This window comes from Bos indicus x Bos taurus, chromosome 5 (genome assembly GCF_003369695.1).
Source record: "Bos indicus x Bos taurus breed Angus x Brahman F1 hybrid chromosome 5, Bos_hybrid_MaternalHap_v2.0, whole genome shotgun sequence".
Taxonomy (NCBI): Eukaryota; Metazoa; Chordata; class Mammalia; order Artiodactyla; family Bovidae; genus Bos; species Bos indicus x Bos taurus.
In genome coordinates this window covers 25,969,587-25,992,262 of record NC_040080.1, presented here as the reverse complement: position 1 = coordinate 25,992,262, position 22,676 = coordinate 25,969,587, and the positions used below count along the sequence as shown (strand labels likewise).

Sequence of the window (22,676 nt, the reverse complement as noted above, 5' to 3'; positions counted from 1 at the left end):
TTGCTTTGGGAAAAGTGACTGTCTTAAAAGAATAAATGTTCCTATTTCTAAGCAGCTTTGGCAATTCGCAGACTCCTGAGCCTAAGAGCTTTATCTTCAAAGTGACAGGAGCTAGAACTGGAATACCCTGTTAAGATTCCTTTGACTCACTCAAGTTCAGATATACACTGATATGGTGGGTGGGAATTTTTGTGATTATATTGTTCATTTTCAAAAAGGCCTTCCCTTCTATTATCAAAGAAAGAGATTATATTAATACCTTTTGTCATTCTCCTGGCTGGTTACAAGTCTTTCTTACTCTTTTCACTTCCTTGATAGTATTGTTCTCATATCCTGTCTTTTTTATTCCTTTCTGATTTTCTTCTGTTGCAGTTTGAGTTCCCTAGGATGCAAACTCAGATGGAAATTAGTGCACTGGAAATTTCTCAGAAAGTGCCCTTGGGATCAATCAAGCCCTGGGGAGTGGAAGGAAGAAACCAACTCTGGGCAGAGGGGAGGTTAGGCTGTCTTGTAGTCTTGGTGGAAGTCTGACCCCTGGAGGCTCTAAAGCTGGGATGGCGTTTCACCATTGTCTCCAGCCAGTCTTTGGATGTGGGCTGCCCTGAGAGAGGAGCATGAACTTACATGAGGAGACTTTCAGCTAAGGCCGTTCTTAAGAGAGCTGATAGCCAAGGCCTGTATACTGGCATCACTACAACATCTGGGGAAAAAAAATCCTTCAGTTGTGAAAGAGGATCAGGGTGGCACATCACAGTTTCCACTCTATCTTTTTTGCAAGGGTTGGAGGTTTCTGAATGGCTTGGGGGATGGGTTAGAATTTCCAGGAAATGAAGAGTTACAGAGCAGAGTAGTTAGGAAGTTGAAAAATAGAGAAGAAAAGTTGGTATGAATAGGTTATGCCAGATAATTAAGTTCTGGTATTGATTAGCACTTTTCTAAACAAGTTTTTAAAATTCTACTTATAGTGATGCTATTCCCTTTTTAAGTTACAGGATTCTGATGAAAACTGTGGGTTCTCTATGCAGAGAAATGTGCATATCTATATGCATATAATGGGAAATAGATGGAAACAGTGGAAACGGTGTCAGACTTTATTTTTGGGGGGCTCCAAAATCACTGCAGATGGTGATTGCAGCCATGAAATTAAAAGACGCTTACTCCTTGGAAGCAAAGTTATGACCAACCTAGATAGCATATTCAAAAGCAGAGATATTACTTTGCCAACAAAGGTCCATCTAGTCAAGGCTATGGTTTTTCCAGTAGTCATGTATTGATGTGAGAGTTGGACTGTGAAGAAAGCTGAGCGCCGAAGAATTGATGCTTTTGAACTGTGGTGTTAAAGAAGACTCTTGAGAGTCCCTTGGACTGCAAGGAGATCCAACCAGTCCATCCTGAAGGAGACCAGTCATGGGTGTTCATTGGAAGGACTGATGCTTATCCTGAAACTCCAATACTTTGGCTACCTCATGCAAAGAGTTGACTCATTGGAAAAGACTCTGATACTGGGAGGGATTGGGGACAGGAGGGAAGGGGACGACAGAGGATGAGATGGCTGGATGGCATCACCAACTCGATGGACATGAGTTTGGGTAAACTCTGGCAGTTGGTGATGGACAGGGAGGCCTGGTGTGCTGCGACTCATGGATTTGCAAAGAGTCAGACACGACTGGAGCGACTGAACTGAACTGAACTGATATGCATATAAATTCAGTTTGATTGTTGTAAAACCTGCTTGTTTTTTTACTTCCCTATTTATAGGTTCTTTTCTTCCCCCATCTCTTAATAATTCTGCTTTTCTGGCATCTTCATGTTAAAACATTAGTTGATTGCTAAATTTTCCATTTGCTTTATTTGTTAGTACTCAAATACATCAAATCACAGTAAATCATTTTCTCACCTATTTTGTAATTTCTAAATTATAAGTTCCTTTTTAGTGAGGATTCTTTTTTGCTTTTGTTTTGTATTGGTTTAGTTTTTCTAGCTTGTGGGAATCCATTACGGCCTTGTTGATGTAGAGTTACTTTTGGTGGAGTTTTATGTTTGTTTATTTCAGATACTCCAGGGATATCATAAGCCCAGGATCCATTTTTTCTTCCATTTCTTACTTTGGAGATTCTCACAGACTTCAGAACTGTTGTGACACAGGCTTGGGGTTTGTTTGTCTTATTTTTAATTTAATTAATAAATTTTTTCAGCTGTGCTGGGTTTTTGTTGCTGCCTGGGGCTTTGCTCTCGTTGTGGCGAGCGATGGCTACTCTCCAGTTGCGGTATCCAAGCGCCACATTTCGGTGGCTTCTCTTGTTGTGGAGCACGGGCTCTAGAGCCTGCAGACTCAGTTGCTGTGGCTTGCAGACTCAAGAGCACAGGCTCAGTATTAATGATGCACAGGCTATGTTGCTCTGCAGCATGTGGGATCTTCCCGGATCAGGGATCGAACCCATGTCTCCTGCATTGGCAGGCAGATTCTTTACCAGTGAGCTACCAGGGAAGCCCCAGGCTTAAGATTTTAATTTCTGGCTGTGTTTCACCTGACCTCTCACCCGGACTCTCAGAGACAAACCCCACTGAAAGTCTTACTAAGACAATGGGTGGATTTCTCCTGTCACCCTCATCATTCTATAATTGTGATCGCAGCCCTTTGTCGACAGGTCCAGTTTTATGGAAGGACCTCAGAACCAACTTTATGCCCAACTTGTGTGCCTCTTCTTCTCTCCCTATATGAGCATTAGTGTTGCTATGGATGCTTGGGCAGTTTGTATACTGTGCTGAAGAAAAGCAGGGCTAGAAATCTAGCCCAGCTCTGCTCTCCTGAGAGAGAACTCTCTTCTTCTTTTTTTAACTTTTAATTTTATATTGGAGTATAGCGGATTGACAGTGTTGTGATACTTTCAGGTGGATAGCAAAGGGACCCAGCCATACACATACGTGTATCTTTTCTCTTCCAAACTCCCCTCCCATCCAGGCTGCCACGTAACATTGAACAGAATTCCCTGTGCTGTACAGTAGGTCCTTGTTGATTATCCGTTTTAACTATGAAGCTGAAGCCAGAAGCTAGTGCACAGACATGAAAGTGTTGTGCTTTCCCCATAGTTCATGCCTTCAGTGTTATGTCACAACAAAGAATTTGTGTGTGTTAGTCACTCAGTTGTGTCCAACTCTTTGTGACCCCATGAACTGTAGCACGCCAGGCTCCTCTGCCCATGGAACTCTCCAGGCAAGGATCCTGGAGTGGGTTGCCATTTCCTTCTCCAGGCAAGGATACTGGAGTGGGTTGCCATTTCCTTCTCCAGGGGGTCTACCTGACCCAGGAATCGAACTCAGGTCTCCTTCATTGTAGGCAGATTCTTTACGTTCTGAGCTACCAGGGAAGCCCATTTTAACTATAAGCAGTGTATATGTGTCAATGCCGAACTCCCTAACTATCCCTTCCCCCCATCCTTCCCTGCTGGCAACCATAAGTTAGGAGAGAACTTTCTTCTGATCCCATTCTTTGAGGGGACATCTCCGTACCAATATCAGTTAGACATAAGCCGTAAAGACACTCCAGTGATTCTTCTTTTGGCCACAACTGACGATGTTTGCTTTTGTGCTTACAGTCCTGGCTTTGGTTTGGCCATCAGTCCTGGCTTTGGTTTGGCCATCAGTCCTGGCTTTGGTTTGGCACCGGGGGGTTTTTCTTTACAGCAAGTGGAGCTGTGTATTTCATTTAAAAAATCTGTTTCTGTTTCTCATTTTTTCTGTGTATCTATGGTGGAAAGTCTTCTTCATTAGCTCAGTTGACCGGATTGTGGCATCTGTAATTCCCATTAAGTTACTTATTAACCTCTGTTCCTCAGAAATCACCTCTTTAGCTGAGAATAATAATAGCCCATCTGTACAGTGTCTTTAAATTTAGAGCACCTAGCAATCTCCCCATCAGTATTTGTACCATTTACGGCTTTACCACTTCAGGGAAGAGTTGGAAGCAAAGTAGTGACTGTGTTCACTCACTTAACAAGAAGAGGAAGTCTTAGTTAACGCCCTGGAGAAACCAGAGAAACTTCATCCAGGGCAGCACAATGCCGAAACTGAAGCTCCAAGCCCCACCCTTGCTAATGTTGATGTGCCGAAGGTCACTTGGCACCAGAGTGAACAGAGAGGAATGTCCTCTCAGTATTGCCCGGAGGATCGCTCAGAGCAGCTTTCCTGGCTTGTGTAGGTAAGTTTGAGTTTGTGAATGTTTTCTTTGCTAAGGAGAGTTCTCAAAGGCGTAATTATCATGGAGGATATTTGTAGACCTTGAAACATGTGGTAATACTTTTAGTCCCAATAAACCCTTTGACAGTATTGTAAATTCCTATTTGGAACTCCAGGGGACTTCTGGACTTGGTGAAGTTGGTACCCTAGGTGCTATAGGGTCCTGCCTCCTGCCTCCAGGGTTCTTGCTTATAGAGGTGAGGATACGCAGAATTTTCTTCCCTTCTTAGGTCAGTGGTTAAGAGAGTAATCCTTCCTCCCTCCATCATTATAGCTAAGAAAAAAGTCTGTTGACTATTAACAGTTGGGAAAGTGTGTGTGTGTCTGTGTATCTCAAGTTTTCTTAAAATTACTTAAAAATTGATATGCAAAATACTGTTATTATTCTATAAATATTAATTGCTCTGGGTTGTTCTATGCCTTTAGTTGTACTGTGAAAATGTGCTTATTACCAAGCTCAGTTTTCTTAAGTTTTTATTGGCTCTGAGCACAGACTTTGCACTGCCAAATTTCTGTGTAAACATTTTGCTTGGGACCAAGAAAGTAGTGAATATGTGTCTTTTAAGTTTTCTTTTTTTTTAAAACCCATGATTGTTAATGGATCTTTTAAATATTTAAATAGTCAATTAATGGCGTTTTTCAAAGAACAGCTCTTCTCCAAAAATCCATAACTTTTCATAAAACTTTTATAACACTCCATAATTTTATACTTAGGGTGCTTTAAGCATGAGCTTAATGGCAAGTATATATAATTCTTAGTACATAGAGATCTACTATTTTTTGTAGCTCTTATCTATTTATTTGTTACATTTACTATTCAGGAGGAGCCTTTTTGTTCTCTTACTAATAATTAAGTGCAAGTATAAATTAAGATACTGTAGAAAATTGGAGGAGAGCTAGTGAAAGTGTATCACATTATAGTGCATAGCAGAAGTAACTGATAACATCGCTGTTAGGGTGCTGGAAAGTGTCATGCCTTCTGGAGTTCAGGTGCCATGGTTATGACTGTATGGATCCTTTTGGAAATGGAGTCCTGGCTAAGTTGATTTTCCCGTAATGTGTCTGTTATTTATTGAGACTCTATACCATAAGGAATATTAACAGTTCAAAGAAGTTTGAACTACTCATACAACCATTGTATGCAGCTTTTTGTCAGCATGAGAAGAAAATGAGATTCCTTGAGATGTTTATGGCTTGATTTACTTTTACCCTTGCTACAAAGCTTTGGTCAGTTTTACAGGCCAAAATTCCCAGGCACATGTCAGTCTCACTGTCAGTATAAATCTTAAACATGTACTGGGGATGGTATGTAAATATTTTGCCTTTTGACACACCTGTTTTCACCTGAAGAAGGATATCCTTGTACCTACTGTATCTAGAGTATTTTCAAGGAGGTTTCTGTTTTTCAGTAACTAAACTTGCACACAGTATTTTCAGTTTAAGTAAATTGCATATAAGTGGGAATGACTTAGAAGAGATTAAGATAAACATTTAGACTCATTTTCTATGTAAATAATTCTGAAATAAGTTGTATAGAGAGGTCTCCTTTTTCATCTATTCTTCAGTGAAATCACATATGTCATTAACTCATAAAGGTAGGGATGACGTTTACTTAAGGGAACTGGTTTGGAGTTTTAAGGGACTCCGACTCAGCTCATTATATTTTAGATTTTTAAATAATAGTTTAGTTGAATTGCATAAAATTTTTGTGGAGGTGATATAATGAGGTAGATTATCATACATTCTCTTGATCATTTACCCTATAGGATAGTTCTGATTTGATTAAACCATTAACTATTCTTTAAAAATTCTTTTTTATTTTAGAGTTGAAGTTTGTGTATGTTTTTAACTGTTTGCAGGTGAACCTGTTAATTGGACTTTTCAGCTATGTGAAAAACTATATTTCTTATTTTAGTTAAAATTTATGGGCTTTGAATGCAAGTCTTCTGTATAGAATGTACTAACTAGGTTTGGGAATTTGATTAGAAGAAGCTTGTGGTAGTTTTAATTCTCAATATACTTTCTAAAACTTTAAAGCACCTTGTAAAATATTGTCTCTCTACTTGGTAATGTAAAATCTCAGTTGAAATGCATGTATGTTTCTTAATCTTGCTGTAGATCTCACATGAACGTCTGTTCAAGAATGCTTTTGCTCTTAGGAACATTGGTGTACAGTTTTTTGAGTATTAAAAATACATTGTGTCAGATGTTTAGATGTGATTCAGGATCATATTATTTAACTCCCCTAATTATATGATCCTAACGAATGTCAGATTTAAGTATCTGACAGTATTATTACTACTGTAGGTTGCATTGCATTCTTCTGTTTCCTTCCTCGTTTCTAAAAAATACTTTTTCCTTATTTTGTAGGTAATTTTTCTTTTTTTCCCCACTTTTTCATACAATTTGCCAGACCAAATGACACAGTTAGTATCCATTAAGTAGAGCCGTGAATATCAATCTTGGACACAAAGCCGGGAATTGTAGCTGGGGGAAGCCCTCCTGCTGTGCTGGCCTGGCATCCAAAGACTCTGAATGAAGTCTCTTAACTTATTCAAAGCCTGGGATCTCTGAAAGCCCTTTGGGCTCCCCATTGCCCATTCATCACTGATGTTGCATTCCACTGGCTAAAAATTGTCTGTGGCATTTCCATTTCCCATCATGTCAAATGCAAAGTCTGGTACGTAACTTACCACTTGTCATATATCTTAATTTAAGGCCTACACTTCTTGATCTTTATGCTTTACATCTCCATGTCCTGCTTTTTTCTTGACTCATGCCACATTAAGGAAGTCTCTCTCTCATATCCAAAATTTACTTCATCCTTCAGGTCTGCTAATCACCTCCATGAACTTTCTCCTGGTCCCCTCTTCCAACACTGAAGGTAATGTATTTTGTACTTTCTATTAAGGTGCTTCATGTTATGTTTTGTGTCACTGTTATTTTTACATGTGTTGTAATATTTTACACCTTCTACATAACATGGAAGCCCTTACGTAGCAGTGACTTAAAATACTCTGCTGAGTTGAGTCTCTACCTCTTACTATGATGGGTTGGATGTGGCTTCATCTTTTTCTTTTTTTGAACTTTTTATTTTGTATTGGAGTATACAGTCCATGGGGTTGCAGAGTCGGACACAACTGAGCGACTGAAGTAAACTGATAGCCAATTAACTATGTTGTTATAGCTTCAGGTGGACGGTGAAGGGACTCAGTCATACATATACATGTATCCATTCTCCCCCGACCTTCCCTCCCATCCAGGCTGCCAGATAACATTGAGCAGAGTTCCCTATGTGTACAATAGGACTTGTTGGTTATCATTTTAAATATAGCAGTGTAGGATGTGGTTTCATCTTATAACTCCTATGCTTTTATGTACTTAGTAGATTCTCACTGTAAATATTTGACAACTGAGTAAATGTCACGCCATGGCAGTGAGTTATTGACTAGCAGGCCTTTTTATTCTCTGTTGAGTGGACACCTTTGGGGACAGGACTGTTTAGATATGTAAACACATATAGCGTGGCTGTCTGAATCAGAGCTCTCCATAGCTGGGAAAGCTGAAGAAACAAAGATGCAGTTAAATATTTTAGATTTTGTGTAGTAGCTCAATACTGACGAGGAAAGAATGACTTCTTGGTAAAGGCTTTGGGCTGGTAGGAAATTGAAGGGCAACACAGACTTTGAAAATAGTGATTATATTTCTGGGAATGTTTTTCAGGAGTTCACAGTTTGGAGATAAATACAGTCAGTTCAGCTACCGTGCTTGTTTTGAAAATGAAATTTTATTCCTACAGCATTGATGTTAGGGAGCAATTTGAGTAGAATGTAGATTTCACATTTATTGTGCCTGATTTTACTTTATTTTCACCTAGTTGGTGAACACAGGGCATTTCACCTAGCTGAACTGAGAGCCACATAGAAATTGACAAAATACCCATGCATACACCTCTGCTGCCCCACAGCTCCCTGACTTCACTGCATATCATGAGCCATGACCACCTATGTCTTGATTCATAACCCTCCAATTTCAGATAAGCCTTCTTCCACCATTGCACAATGAACTCACAAGCCACAGTCCTTGAACACCCAATTCCACAAGCAAACTTCAGGTCTTTTGCAAAGTAAGGTACCACGTTTATTATCGTTTTTATTTATTTTTTAGCCATTTAACATTTGAAAACCTGTGCTAGGGTCTTTTCTTTTTTATGTATCACTGACGGCTATTTTCTCCCCTCAGTTCTGTGCTTTTCATGGTGTGATTTTGCATAGCATCACAATTTTTCAGGAACACATATGCCACATTATAACCAAACTGACTGTACTAATTGATAACATACAGAATGTGAACTGAGAGTTCTCTCTCTTTCCTTTCTTCATTTCTGTCCTCCTTCTCCCCTCTCTTTGAATGGTGAGAGACATTAAAAAAAAAAAAAAAAATCCCTGTAAGAGGAGCACAGTGCAACAGAGAAAAATGCCAGAGAACTTGTTTAACCAGTGTCATAAAAAAAAAGGCATAAATTTACCTGTGGAAATAAATAGATATGCTCAGAAGTATGTAGAGACTGGGAAGGTAACCTAAAAGATCAGGGAATCCCTGATTTACCCTTAGATAATAATTATGTTTAACTTTTTGTCAGCCTTTACTATATGCCCAGCACTATAATGAGTGCTGGGTATGGATTAAGCCATGCAGCCCTCACAAAACCTTATAAATAGATGTCTTCATTTTATAGATGAAGAAAGATAAGGTTTAGAGGGGTTAGTTAACTTACCCAAGGCCATTAATTCATAACATAAATGGCAGAGCCATATCTTGAATCACATCTGACTTCTGAACCAGAGATCTCAGAGGTCTCTTAGAGTACTTTATAAACAAAAACTCCAGCTGTGTTATTTTCTCTGGCCTTAACTGCATCTGATTGGCATCACAGGCTGTCTTTTAACCCCTGTGATAGATAAAGAATCAGAGGTCCTCAGGCTAAGAAATTGCACAGATTCTCAGAGGCAGAGCAGTAACAACTCATTCTGGCATGGAATTCAGAGTTTTTTCCATTGGGATTTTTCATGAAAAGGGACAAAAATTGGACAACTAGGAATCAGGTGAGCTGAAATAGGGAAGAGAGGAAGAAATTATTGTTTTGGAAGCTGGAGGGAGAAAGGTGAATTTATAAAAGTGTATCAGAATTGAAAGGAGAGAGCCTGAGGAGGGATGGGCAGTGGGGGGACCCCAACTCTGTGGTTGTTGTTGAGTCTCTAAGTCATATCTGACTCTTTGCGACTCCATGGACTGTAGCCTGCCAGACTCCTCTGTCCATAGGATTCTCCAGGCAAGAATTCTGGAGTGGGTAGCCATTCCCTTCTCCAGGAACTCTTCCTTGATCTAGAGATTGAACCAATTGAATTCTAGATTGAATTCAAGCTAGAGATTGAATTTGCCTGTTTGGCAGGCAGATTCTTTACCACTGAGCCATCAGGGAAGCCCAGCACTGTGATACAAGAAGCCTAATCAGATTCTCATCAAGGAGCTCAAGCTAGCACCAATTTCAATTCAGGATTATGGGAAGAGAAACCTGAGGTCATGAACGTATATGCTGTAAATCCAGATTAGTAGTAGGCTCAGGGGGAAAAAAAAAAAAAGGAAAGAGAGAAGTGACAATAGAGAAAAGCTTCAAAAGGCCTTATTTGTACTTCTTTTTAATAACATGAGATGTATCTCTTTTTCTTTAGGTAATCAGTTGCCTGATAGCACTTTGCATATGTATGTGTTAATTAGTGTTTATTAAACTGAAGAGTTGATAAATAGTAGAGAAATTTTTCAGTTAAGTATTAAAGAGCCTAATATTACACAGATAATGAGATGAGGATTAATGAGCATCTATAAATTTAGAGCATGGGGCTAGCAAACTGTGTCCAGGGTTTTCTTTCTACTAGCCAAGAATTATTTTCACATTTTTTGTAGATTATTAAAAATAAACACAAAGAATTTGACAGACACCACATGTGACCCAGAAACCTCAAATAGTTACAACCTGGCTCTTTACAGTAAAATTTCAACCCTGCCCTGAAGTATAGACTATAAAGCAGAAAAAGTCAGATTTGTCTTCTTTCAGGAAATCAGAGTAGGTAACAGAACCTGGTATATTTCACAGACTTTTTTTTTCCCTTCATGGAGGAAGGAATTGATATGTAGTATAGTATTTTACTAGGGACTTTGTATTTATTTCTCATACCTGTGAAAGATTTTACACTTACAGATAAGGACACCAGGCTCCTAGAGGCTAAATAAACCTTGACATTTATTAAGTAGTGGGATTCATATTTGTCTGGGTTTCTCCACATAAGAACATGGTAGAGAAAATTTGTTCGTAAAAATTGAGTATTGTCTGTTCAGAATGCTGACTTGAAAATATCTAGATATCAGATATGAATAATTTTAGTAATTTTAGCTAATATCTAAAATATTGAAAAAAATGTAAATTGTGTACACAAAAAAATAGAATTGGTTGCAGAATTGTGTGACTTTTCCCCAAAACTTTAAACTTTTAATTTTTTATTAGGATATAGCTGATTAACAATGTTGTCATAGTTCGAGGTGAACAGCGAAGAGACTCAGCCATACATATATATGTATCCATTCTCTCCCAAGGGAGAAGGCAATGGCACCCCACTCCAGTACTCTTGCCTGGAAAATCCTATGGATGGAGGAGCCTGGTAGGCTGCAGTCCACGGGGTCGCTGAGAGTCGGACACGACTGAGCGACTTCACTTTGACTTTCCACTTTCATGCATTGGAGAAGGAAATGGCAACCCACTCCAGTGTTCTTGCCTGGAAAATCCCATGGATGGAGGAGCCTGGTAGGCTGCAGTCCATGGGGTCGCATAGAGCTGGACACGACTGAAGCGACTTAGGGGCAGCAGCAGCAGCATTCTCTCCCAAACTCCCCTCCCATGCAGGCTGGCGAGAATTGTGTAATTTTAATTATAAAAATTGCACCTGAAATAAGATTTTTGGAAAAGAGTTATAAAGAAAATGTAAAGAACAGAGAATTCAAGCCTCATGTTAAAAACTTAATATTCACCTAAAAGAAAGATAAAGCTTAAAATATTCTCAATATAAAGTTCAAAATAGAAAAGTATGTTCTGCTTCAATAGAGATTCTACCACATAGCAGTTTATCATTGAAAAACAGATTATCAAACAAATATTGGCCTGTGTGTCTAATGATAAAGTTTTATGAGGAAGACTTCAGGGTGTAATGAAAACATGCAATAAAGGATCTAATACAGATTGGAAGGGTCAGAGGAATAGTTCTCGAGAGGCTTATTTAAATTGAGACACAGGATTTAGGGGCTTTCTAGGTGGCTTCAATGGTAAAGAATCTGCCTGCCAATGCAGGAGACACAGATTCGATCCCTGAGACAGGAGGATCCCCTGGAGGAGGCATGATAACCCAATCCAGTATTCTTGCCTGGAGAATCCCATGGACAGAGAAGCCTGGCAGGCTACAGTCCATAGGGTCACAAAGAGTTGGATACAACTGAGCGACTGAGCCCGCACGCACAGGATTTAGGCAGTCAAAGACAAAGAGGATGGTTATTCCAGACATAGAGTTCTAGGCCTTGAGGATGGAAAGAGCTTGGCATATTCAAGAGATGATCAAAGGCATCCACTGTCTCCTGTTGACTCAGAAGAGGAATTGTATCTGTTTGTTCATCATTGTATATATCCAGCCTCCGACATACCTGCTGGCACAAAGGAAGCTCTCAGCAAGATTTACTGAAGGGACAAAGACTGAATAGATATTTTTCTGGGAAATTCATGGCGTAATTTTGAGTCCAGGGATTGCGTGGATGTAGCCTACTGCCCTCCTCTCTGTAGCTCACCTAATTACATTCAAGTCCTTGGACTGTTGGTAATCCCAGGTTACTCTAGGCCACTGGCAGCCCAGCTTTTCCAAACCTTCTTAACTGCTGTTAAGTATCTGAATGGATCCTGACAGGCAGGAAAAAGGAATGTAGACCACTTCAGCCAGATCAGTTCCTAAGCAGGAGAAGTGAATTGGCATTATGACAACGCTAGGACTAACTCTGAGATAGAACGAATGTAGCTACTTTGCCAAAAATAACAAGCTGAGGGGGAGGGTGTTCTGTCCTAGAACACATGAGCCCAGGTTCTCTGGGTGATCACTGGGTGACCAAGTAACATGTGATAATCAGGCTTAAAGGTTTAATTAAGAAGTTAAATACTGAAGCACTTCCTCTTTGTAGAACTTATTTCTTCAAAATCAAATTTGAACTTCTAAACTGAGATAATATCACTTCGGGTTGAGTGCATTGAGGAATTTATAAAGGAGAAAGAGAAGGGGAGAGAATTGGATATTTCCCAAGGGGGTGAACGACAGTTGCAGCGGATTTGGAAGGAATGTTTTATAAGATATTTACTATAAAATAGAGGTGAAATAGGGGTTTACTACAATTAAGGGAAGAGAAGGTCACTTAAGTGGGAAGGAGAATGGGACTTGAAGACAGAAGGAAAGAAAACATTTCAGTTATTCTGAAAAGTTAATTTTGAGTTGAAAAGAGCCGTAAGTGGTAAAAAGCAATTCATATATAGCTGATTATACAAGAATTTAATAATAAACATGTCTGTGCTTTAAGCTTAAACTTTAGTGAACTTTAGTTGATGGGATTTAATGTTAAATTTGAGGAATTTCATACTGGATGTCAAAAGTCTATTTCCTTACAAAAAGAGAAATACTGTCTGGCAGATGGGGGGGGGTGCTTTCTCAGAGTTGTGAGTTCATTTTGATCAGCAAGGAAAAAAAGACAACCCATGCCCTCTGATGAATATAAGCTTTTCAGATGTATGTTGGGAGAAATGACTTGTGGAAAACTCTTTTTTTTTTTTTTTTGAAACACATTCTTTCTTAAGTATTAAAATATTTGAGTTAGATATTGTCAGTGTCACCTGGCTTATTTCCAGGGACTAACTCCTGCAGTTAACAATTGATTTACCATAATACATCAAGTTAATGATAGCTTTGTTAAAATTACAGACTTGTTTCTTATCCTTTAAAATGAGTCTTAACTTTTATTAGTGTAATTTTGTAATTCCTTTTGATATTTGGTATGGGACTTAATAATGAGCTTATTAATAATGAAAGCAAAATCTAAATCTTATTACTTTAAAAGTTTGACCTTGGAAGCCATCTTATTGAAAAAGTATATATTATATGTACAATGTGGGACTTTCCAGGTGATGCCAGTGCAGGAGATGCAGGAGATGTGGGTTTGATCCCTGGGTTGGGAAGATCCCCTGGAGTAGGAAATGGCAACTCACTGCAGTATTCTTGCCTGGAAAATTCCATGGATAGAGGAGCCTGGCCGGCTATAGTCCATGGGGCTGCAAAGAGTCAGACATGACTGAGTGATGGAGCACGCTGATATATATATATGTATATACTATATATATCTCTCTCTCTATATCTGTATATTTATATACTTACCCCCTTAGGAATACTGATGTATTTTATTTTGTTCAGTGGATGTTTGCCTCAAAGTTTGTATGCATATTAGATTATTTGAGCACTCACTTAAAAAGTAAAAAATGCAGAGGAATTTAAAAACATTGTTTGAGCCATTTGATCATACGTCAAATGACCCATTTGTAAAATAGCGTATCTATTCCAAATCATTTTCTATGTTAAAATAATTATATATGTATATATATTATATATACATTGTCTTAGTTTATCCCATTAATATACTGTGAGATTGGTATGTGGGGGTGGGACATAGAATCCTACTTCATTTGAGTAATGAAAAAATTATGGGTCACTGAGAAATGGCATTTAAGAATGGCTGCCAGATATGGTTAGAGAGAAATCGAGAGTTGATGAAACTGGATTAGTGCTCTTTTTTTCTCCCCCAAACACAGTTTAGCTTATTGCTTTTGCAAATTAGGGATTATATCTCTTGATCTTTATTAAAGTAGGATATATGATAATCTAATTTAGTTCAAATTAAAACATGTATGGGTCGGAAGATCCCCTGGAGACAGAAATAGCAACCCACTCCAGTATTCTTGCCTGGAGAATCCCATGGACAGAGGAGCCTGGCAGGCTACAGTCCATGGGGTTGCAAAGAGTTGAACATGATTTAACAACGAAGACAACAACAACAAAATATGTATATATACCCACATATATCAATATATCTATGTGAACACATACACACAAAGGGTTGGAAGGATGGTTTTAATCTGTGTGTGTTTGCCACAGAAATCCTTGATGCGTCTGGTATGTCCTCATGACAGAGGCAGCTGTAGTAAGATACAGCATTTCAGGCAGCCACACCTGATTGGCTTGCAAACACTCAGTGGTTTATTCATCCCTCACTTACATTTTTTATTATCATGAAAAAATATATATATATAACATACAGTGGCTTCCCGGTAGCTCAGATAGTAAAGAATCTGCCTGCAGTGAAGGAGACCCAGGTTCGATCCCTGGCTTGGGAAGATCCCCTGGAGAAGACAATGGCAACGCACTCCAGTATTCTTGCCTGGAGAATCCCATGGATAGAGGAGCCTGGCAGGCTGCAGTCCATGGGGTTGCAAAGAGTTGGACATGATTGATTTGACTTAGCATGCAGTCATGAGGGTGCTTTCTTCACTTCACTATTTAAATCTTCTTTCTTATCAATTCTTGGGTATTAAGTGCATTCACTTTGTTGTGCAACTGTCCCTACCATCCATCTTTGCAACTTTTATATCTTCACAAATGGTTCCATACTCATTAGAGTTTAACTAATCATCAGCTTTTTGTCCCACACCAGCTCCTGGAAACCACCATTCTCCTTTCTAGGTTCATGACTTTGACAACTCTAGGTACCTCATGTAAGTAGAATCATACAGTATTTGATCTTTGGCTTATTTTACTTGGCCTAATGGCTCAAGCCTCATCTGTGTTGTAGCATGCATCAGAATTTCTTTGAAAGGCTGAATAATGTTCCACTGTATGTATAGACCAAATCCTAATTATCTATTCATCTATTGATGGATACCTGGCCTGCTTCCATCCTTTGGCTGTTGTGGATAATGCTGCTTTGAGTATGAGTTTACAAGTATCTGAGTTCCTGCTTTCAGTTCTGGGTCTGCACCCAAAAGTGGAATTTCTGGAACATGTGGTACTTCTGTGTTTAATTTTTTGGGGGACCTGCCCATCATTTTCCACAATGGCCATACCATTAAAGGAATACTTTAAATTAAAAACAAAAAACAAAAAGTGATTCAAGTTGATGTTTGGCAGAAACCAACACAATATTGCAAAGCAGTTATCCTTCAATTAAAAATAAATAAGTTTAATTGTTAAAGAAACCCCAAAACCAAAAAGCAATCTTTAGGTCTCTGGATTTTTTCTTTTCACCCACACTGCATTGCTTGTAGGATCTCGGTTCCCTGACCAAAGTTTGAACCTGGGCCATGATAGTGAAAGCCTAGAATCCTAACCACTAGGCCACCAGAAACTCCTAGTCTCTGCATTTTTAAAGTGGACTTTTCTTAAATAGGATGAATATAGCTCCCTTGGGTTTCTTATGTAACTAATAACTCTAGAAAATATGAGCCGTGTCCTTAAAGGTTGTTGGTAAGCACATTTTAAATTAATTAAACTATCTTTCTGCTTCTCCTTGGGGAATTTAGAAGTTTGAAGACATGAGAATGACATAGGTGAGTCTTAATTTTTTTAAAAAATATGTAGAGCAGAATATAATTGGGGAGAGTCCCACAGGAATGAAAGAAACAGATAAAATTATCTCAAAATTAGCTAACTTTGCTTCTTAATCTAATCTACCCTCCAGAATGCCGCTATAGTTATTTCATTAAAATTAGTAATATGACTGTTACTCCCGTCACTGGTTTACTGTTTCCATAAAAACTGAGTCTAAATTTCTTTACATGGTCTACAAGGCCCCTCACAATCTGGTGTCACACTTTTCTCTGCCACGTCATCTTTTACATACCCTGTATCACAGATACATTGGATTATCTCACTATTCCCTAAAACTTGCCTTTTTCCACGTACCATGCTTTGCATATGCCTAGAATGTTGTTTCCTACTGGTACTCGTGCTGATAGACGCACTCCTGTTGTCTTTCACATCTGGTTCTACTGTCTCTTCCCAGATGAAAACTACTGCCAGCTTTCCTAGGTTGATGGTTTCATAGTACATCGTTTATACCAAGACAGTAGCATTTACTAAGTTGCATTGTAATTATCTCTTTGCATATGTCCAAAGAGAGATGTGAAGCCCTGATGTGAAGCCCAACCCCTAGAGCTATGCTTAGTCACTTGGTCGTGTCCAACTCTTTGTGGTCCCTTGGACTGTTGCCCGCCAGGCTCCTCTGTCCACGAGGATTCTCCAGGCAAGAATAATGGAGTGGGTTGCCATGCCCTTCTCCAGGGGATCTTCCCAACCCAGGGATCGAACCCAGGTCTCCCACATTGCAGATGGGTTCGTTACCAGCTGAGCCACCGGGGAAGCCCATGAATACTAGAGTGGGTAACCTATCCCTTCTCTAGGAGATCTTTCTGACCCAGATATCAGACTGGAGTCTCCTGCATTGCAGGCAGATTCTTTACCAGCTGAGCTACCAGGGAAGCCCTAACTCCTGGTAGATGGAAACAGAAACACTAAGAGAATTTCTTGCAGGATTTTGCTCACTGTATGGGATGTTTGCCTCTAATAAGTAATCATTCCATCTGTAAGCTGAAATCTTTTTTCATAATTTTAGCAGTTATTAATAGCTAAATATATTTTACCATAGGCAAAAGTATCAAGCGGGCAATTGTTTTTTAGCTTCTTAAACTTTTTTTTTTAATTTTGTGTTGAAGTATAGCCAATTAACAATGTTGTGATAGTTTCAGATGACCAGAGAAGGGACTCAGCCATACATATTCGTGTATTCATTCTCCCCCAAACTTCTCTTCCATCCAGGCTGCCACATAACATTGAGCAGAGTTCCATGTGAGAAGCAGGCACATTTTCCTTCAGTTGTTTGCTACGGCTCCATTTCTGTGCAGATTTCTTACATTTTTGGGCATACTGACCTCATCAGTAACATTCTCACATTACCCTGGTTTCCTCCTATCTTAGGAGAAGTATCTGATAAGTTATACTTAAGTGTTGATAACGTAATACATTATTATTCCCAGAGGTGTTTGTATTTTAATCATGGTTCCTAGGGATAAAAATGCTTAATTTAAAAGAGTAAGTCCCCAGTGATAAGAATTTCATTCCCTCTGTCCCTTGGGTAAATGATATCATTTAAGGTAACAAGAGGACTCTATGTTAACCCTCAAATCACACTAGGCAGGCAGGCTTCTAGGAGCACCCCTGAATTTTCAGCACCTCCACAGTGGTATTCACACTGGCGATATACTTCCTGAGGCTGCTGCTTTAAGGACCTCACCCTTCTGGGATAAATCCCCTCCTTTTAAATTTCCCCTTAATCATCCAAAGGTCAGGGTGGTGTGACTTGTTCCAAAGTGTGTTTTCTGCCTCCTTAGCTAACTAAGAATTTATTTTTCAAGTCTTTAGAACTAGAAATAGGGAGTCATTTAATATTTAACCTGGTTTCTATGAATCAGTTATAGGTAGGAGCGAACACTTACTAGCAAACGTGGCATATTTAAAGGATTATCTTTTCCTGGAAGCAAAATACTGCAAGAGTCAGATATTTGAACCCTTTCCAGTCTAGATTACTCAAGAGGAAGCAAACAGCAAAACTCAGTTTAATTGCTTGTTATTTTGAAGAAGGAAATGTTATGTGTATTTTTCTCCCCCAAGGGTCTTGTCCAGGGCAATATCACTGTGGTGTTTTTGCAGTCCCATGAGATGTTTCCAACATTTTGGGACTGAAAAACAAGTGAGACTGACATCAGGGTATCTGGACCAGTGGAATGTTTCAAAGTTTATCTAAGTAATTGTTCTTCTCGATCAAAGGACTTGGTATTAGTGGTACCCAAATGCTATTGATATGATGGTCACATAGATGGGCATGCATAGATTTCAGCTTGGATTACGTAAATATGAAATGTTTATACACATGTCCCCTGTGCTCAGTTGCTCAGTCGTGTCTGACTCTTTTGTGACCCCATGGACTGTATCCCTCCAGGATCCTCTGTCCATGGGATTTCCCAGGCAAGAATACTGAATTGGGTTGCCATTTCCTCCTCCAGGGGATCTTCCCAAACCAGGGGTCGAACCTGTGTCTCCTGCATTGGCAGACAGATTCTTTACCACTGTACCCCCTGGAAAGCCTGCTCAATACAGATGTATATATGTGTCATTGTATGTGTGTGTGTTTAAGTGTTTTTAAGTTTTAGCAACTTTATAATGGGCAAGGGTATCACACACACAGATTGAGCACAGAAACTGGGAATTTGGGCTCTTACATAGGTCTGCCTGGGTTAGGGGCTTAATCATACACTCACTGTATGGTACTGGCCAAGGTACTATATTGTTTTGTGCCTCAGTCTCCTCCTCTGTAGAATAGAGACAGCAACTCCTCTTGGAGGAGTTGTGGTTGTCAAGTAAATTAATGCATGCCAAGAATTATAACAAGACTTGGCACATACAAGCACTTACGTATTACCTATTGTTTTTGTAAATTATTATTAAATATTGGGCTTCCCTAGTGGCTCAGTGGATAAAGAATTTGACTTCAATGTATTAGACGCAGGAGGCATGGATTTGATCTCTGGGTTGGGAAGATCCCCTGGAGAAGGGAATGGCTACCCACTCCAGTATTCTTGCCTGGAGAATCCATGGACAGAGGAGCCAGACAGGCTATAGTTCAGAGGGTCACAAAGAGCTGGACACGACTGAAATGACTGAACACATTAAATATTGGACACACAGGTGATTCAGAGAAGAGAAAAGGAAAAAATTAGGTTGTTTTAAGCGAAAGACATTAGTTAATTTTGTGGATGAAAATCATAGTGTTTCTTCACCATTAAGAGATTTTGGTATAAAGAGGGATATGTGTAGGTACTTAGTGGTTTATTCATTATAGTATACCTTGAATTATCCATTCTTGACTGTATTTAAAGTCCTCCCTTTCATGACCAGATAATATATGTTTATGGAATGGTCTCCACTTTGAAACCTGGTTGGCTTTGGAAAATATATGTCTTCTGTTTTGTGTTAGACTTCAATTTTGTTTAATCAGTGTTTGAGAGAAATGGCACTTGTATATCCTTGCTTCCAAGAAAAACATTGGGTGTTTCAGGAAGTGGTCTTGTTTAGTCAGAGGATTATACTTTTTCCTCTGAGTCAGTTCTGAACCTCCTTGATATAAATAGGCGCACTTTTACCCAAACTTCTGCTTTTCAGATCAGATGTTAAAATCGCTTGTACATGCCCATGCCAGCAGCAGGCTTTCATTGGTGTTTCCGCTCAGTCAACACTGAGGGTCTTATCTAATTGTGACTGTAGAAATTCTGCTAAATAAATTCTTTAAAAAAAATTTTATTCCAATTCTGTATTTTCTAAATTTGTTTCTATTTTGTATCAAATTTTCTTTAGATGGGAGTCATTTGTGTCACGTGGTCGGTCATCTGTGTCGATCATGGAGGACATTTCTATTGCTAATAGTATCCACTTTGGTCACTAAAATTCTATGTGTTATTTTTTTAGCATGCATATATAAGCTTTCTGTAGCACATGCTTGGAGAAGGCAATGGCACCCCACTCCAGTACTCTTGCCTGGAAAATCCCATGGATGGAGGAGCCTGGTAGGCTGCCATCCATGGGATCGCCAAGAGTTGGACACAACTGAGCGACTTCACTTTCACTTTCATGCATTGGAGAAGGAAATGGCAACCCACTCCAGTGTTCTTGCCTGGAGAATCCCAGGGACAGGGGAGCCTGGTGGGAGGCCGTCTATGGGGTCACACAGAGTTGGACACGACTGAAGTGACTTAACAGCAGCAGCACATGCTTAGTTACTGAAATTATTTTGCTAAAAACTGTACGAGTTTGCCACACCCCAGAGCAATGTCAGATTTCCCAAGAAATATCAGAGAGGTTCTTCCAAGCTACACTAAAAAATGTTAAACATGATAAGTAATTGCCCACTGTTGACTGGCAGTTGACTAGCTGTTGCTAATGTTGAGTTAGTCAGGAAAACCTTAAGAAAGAAAGAACTAGGAATTGAGCAATTGCTGGATGGTTGGTACAAAGTAGTGGGTTGGGGCTTTCAGGGTAGGAGCAGAAGCCTGTACGTTAACCAGTGCAAGAATACCCAGAAGAGCCTGTGGTTCTAGTGAAGCTTTATAGGTGGCAGAGCCTATGAGAATGTGGAAGCCTGGAGAGATGACTCCGGGCAAACTCTTCCTGGTCTTGAAAGGTGAGATAAGGAATTTTCTTTTTGTGTGTGTGCAAATGTAGTGGGTAACATCCTTTATTTTTGTATCATATATTTCTCTTGTGTCCTATTTGATTGACTGAAACTGGATTTTGCCTCAGTGAATTTCATTTTTTAGAAACAGTATTTAAAGAAAGGGTCTCCATCTCTATTTTTCTCCTAAATAACTTCTTCAGGAAAATAAAGGAGATGATAGACGTAGATACAGATATGGATCTCAAGGGACCTGTGGCTTTTTATAATCCTTACGACAGTCTTATCCTCATTTGATAGATAAGTAAACAGAGGCTTAGAGAGGATAATGATTTGTCCAAGATCACAGAGAAATAGAATATCAGGATTTAAACTCAGGACTCCCTAGCCTACATGGGAGGGGAGTTTGGGGGAGAATGGATACATATATGTGTATGGCTGAGTTGCTACACCGTTTGCCTGAAACTATCACAATATTATTAATCAGCTATACCCCAATAAAAAGTCTAAAAATAATAAATAAAATAGGGGGTATGCAGATAAAATTAATTAGTTCAGGGCTGCCTATCTTCATAATTTTTTGTTGTTGTTGTTAGTTCTCTCACAATACCACGGGCTTCCCTGATAGCTCAGTTGGTAAAGAATCTGCCTGCAATGAAGGAGACCTCACTTCAATTCCTGGGTCAGGAAGATCCCCTGGAGAAAGGATAGGCTACCCACTCCAGTATTCTGGCCTGGAGAATTCCATGGACTGTATAGTCAATGGGGTTGCAAAGAGTTGGACTCGACTGAGCGACTCTCACTTTCTTTCACAAGACCACAGTGAAAGCATTGGACTATACTCACTGGGCTTCCCAGGTGGCGCTAGTGGTAAAAAAAAAACAACACAAAACCTGCCTACCAGTTCAGGAGATGTAGCAGATAGGGAGGGGTTCAGTCCCTGGGTTGGGAAAATCCTCTAGAGGGTGGCATGGCAACCCACTCCAGTATTCTTGCCTGGAGAATCCCACAGACAGGAGCCTGGCAGGCTACAGTCCGTGAAGTCTTAGAGTTGGACAAGACTGAAGCGACTTAATACTCATGCATACTCAGTAAGTTTTATTGTTTCCAGTGGCTCTAGGGGAAAAAAGTACCCTCAAAGCATTTTCCTTCTTGGCAGAAGCATTATTATTGTTAATTTTTAGGAATAGGAAAATGGGTTTTGGATGTTAGAAAATTGCCCCTGGGCAAGCTTGCTCACCCATCTTCTTGGAGAGCAGCAACTGGGTCATCTCTATTTTCTAAAAGGAGATTATCATCATTTGAGTCTCTGTAAGGTTTGCAAGGGCCATGAAATATGTTTAGGGATCACATGTGGACAGAGGTGATCCATACTGTGGATCATTTGTCCACTTAGTTGATGGACAGTTGGTCATTTTTCTTTTTTTTTTTCCATCCTAAGCACTTGAGCCTTGATCAGCGGAGTCTTTGATTTTCTGTCTTGGCACATACAGTTGTTACTGGAGCATGCCACTCAAGTTTCATCCTATTTCCTTCATGGCAGGGAAGCAGGCACATGGCTCTTGACAAAACAACCCTCCTGGAGGTGTCAACAGTGGCAGTTGAGGTTAAGCATCACTCTTGTATAAATGCCGAGTCTCATATCTCATTGAATGCAAAGGCGTGTTTAAAAAATTTTGCATTTCAGCATCCTGGAACGAAGCAGTTCCATTCATAAGAGAGCCAGCAAATGCATTGTATTCTTCCCGGCTAACTAGTCCGTATGCTACTATGTGCTGCTACGTGCTAGCCTTTCCCTTCTCCAGGGGATCTTCCCAACCCAGGGGTCAAACCCTGGTCTCCCACATTGCAGGTGGTTTCTTACCAGCTGAGCTATCAGGGTAGCCCCTTTCTCATATCTCACCAAATGCAAAGACTTGTTTAAAAAAATTCCATTTCAGCATCCTAGAATGAAACAGTTCAATTGCTAAGAAAGCGGGGAGATGCATTGTATTCTTCCTGGCTAACTAGTTCATATGCTACTACGTGCTGCTACG

At 39.6% G+C, this 22,676-nt stretch overlaps 1 protein-coding gene across 7 annotated transcripts in view; it reads left to right on the top strand.

The window, feature by feature from the left end:
• Positions 1-22,676, top strand: part of EPS8 (epidermal growth factor receptor pathway substrate 8) — a 197,366-nt gene that overhangs the window by 74,672 nt on the left and 100,018 nt on the right. Inside the window, exons 1-2 of one of the 7 annotated variants that reach the window (XM_027541427.1) lie at positions 4,101-4,198; positions 7,067-7,120. The exons of 3 other annotated variants lie outside the window; for them this stretch is intronic. The gene's annotated coding sequence lies outside the window, so the exon portion shown is untranslated. Of the gene's footprint in view, positions 1-4,100; positions 4,199-7,066; positions 7,121-22,676 lie in introns of those variants that run through there. 3 more of the 7 variants (XM_027541431.1, XM_027541428.1, XM_027541432.1) reach the window with 3 other exon arrangements.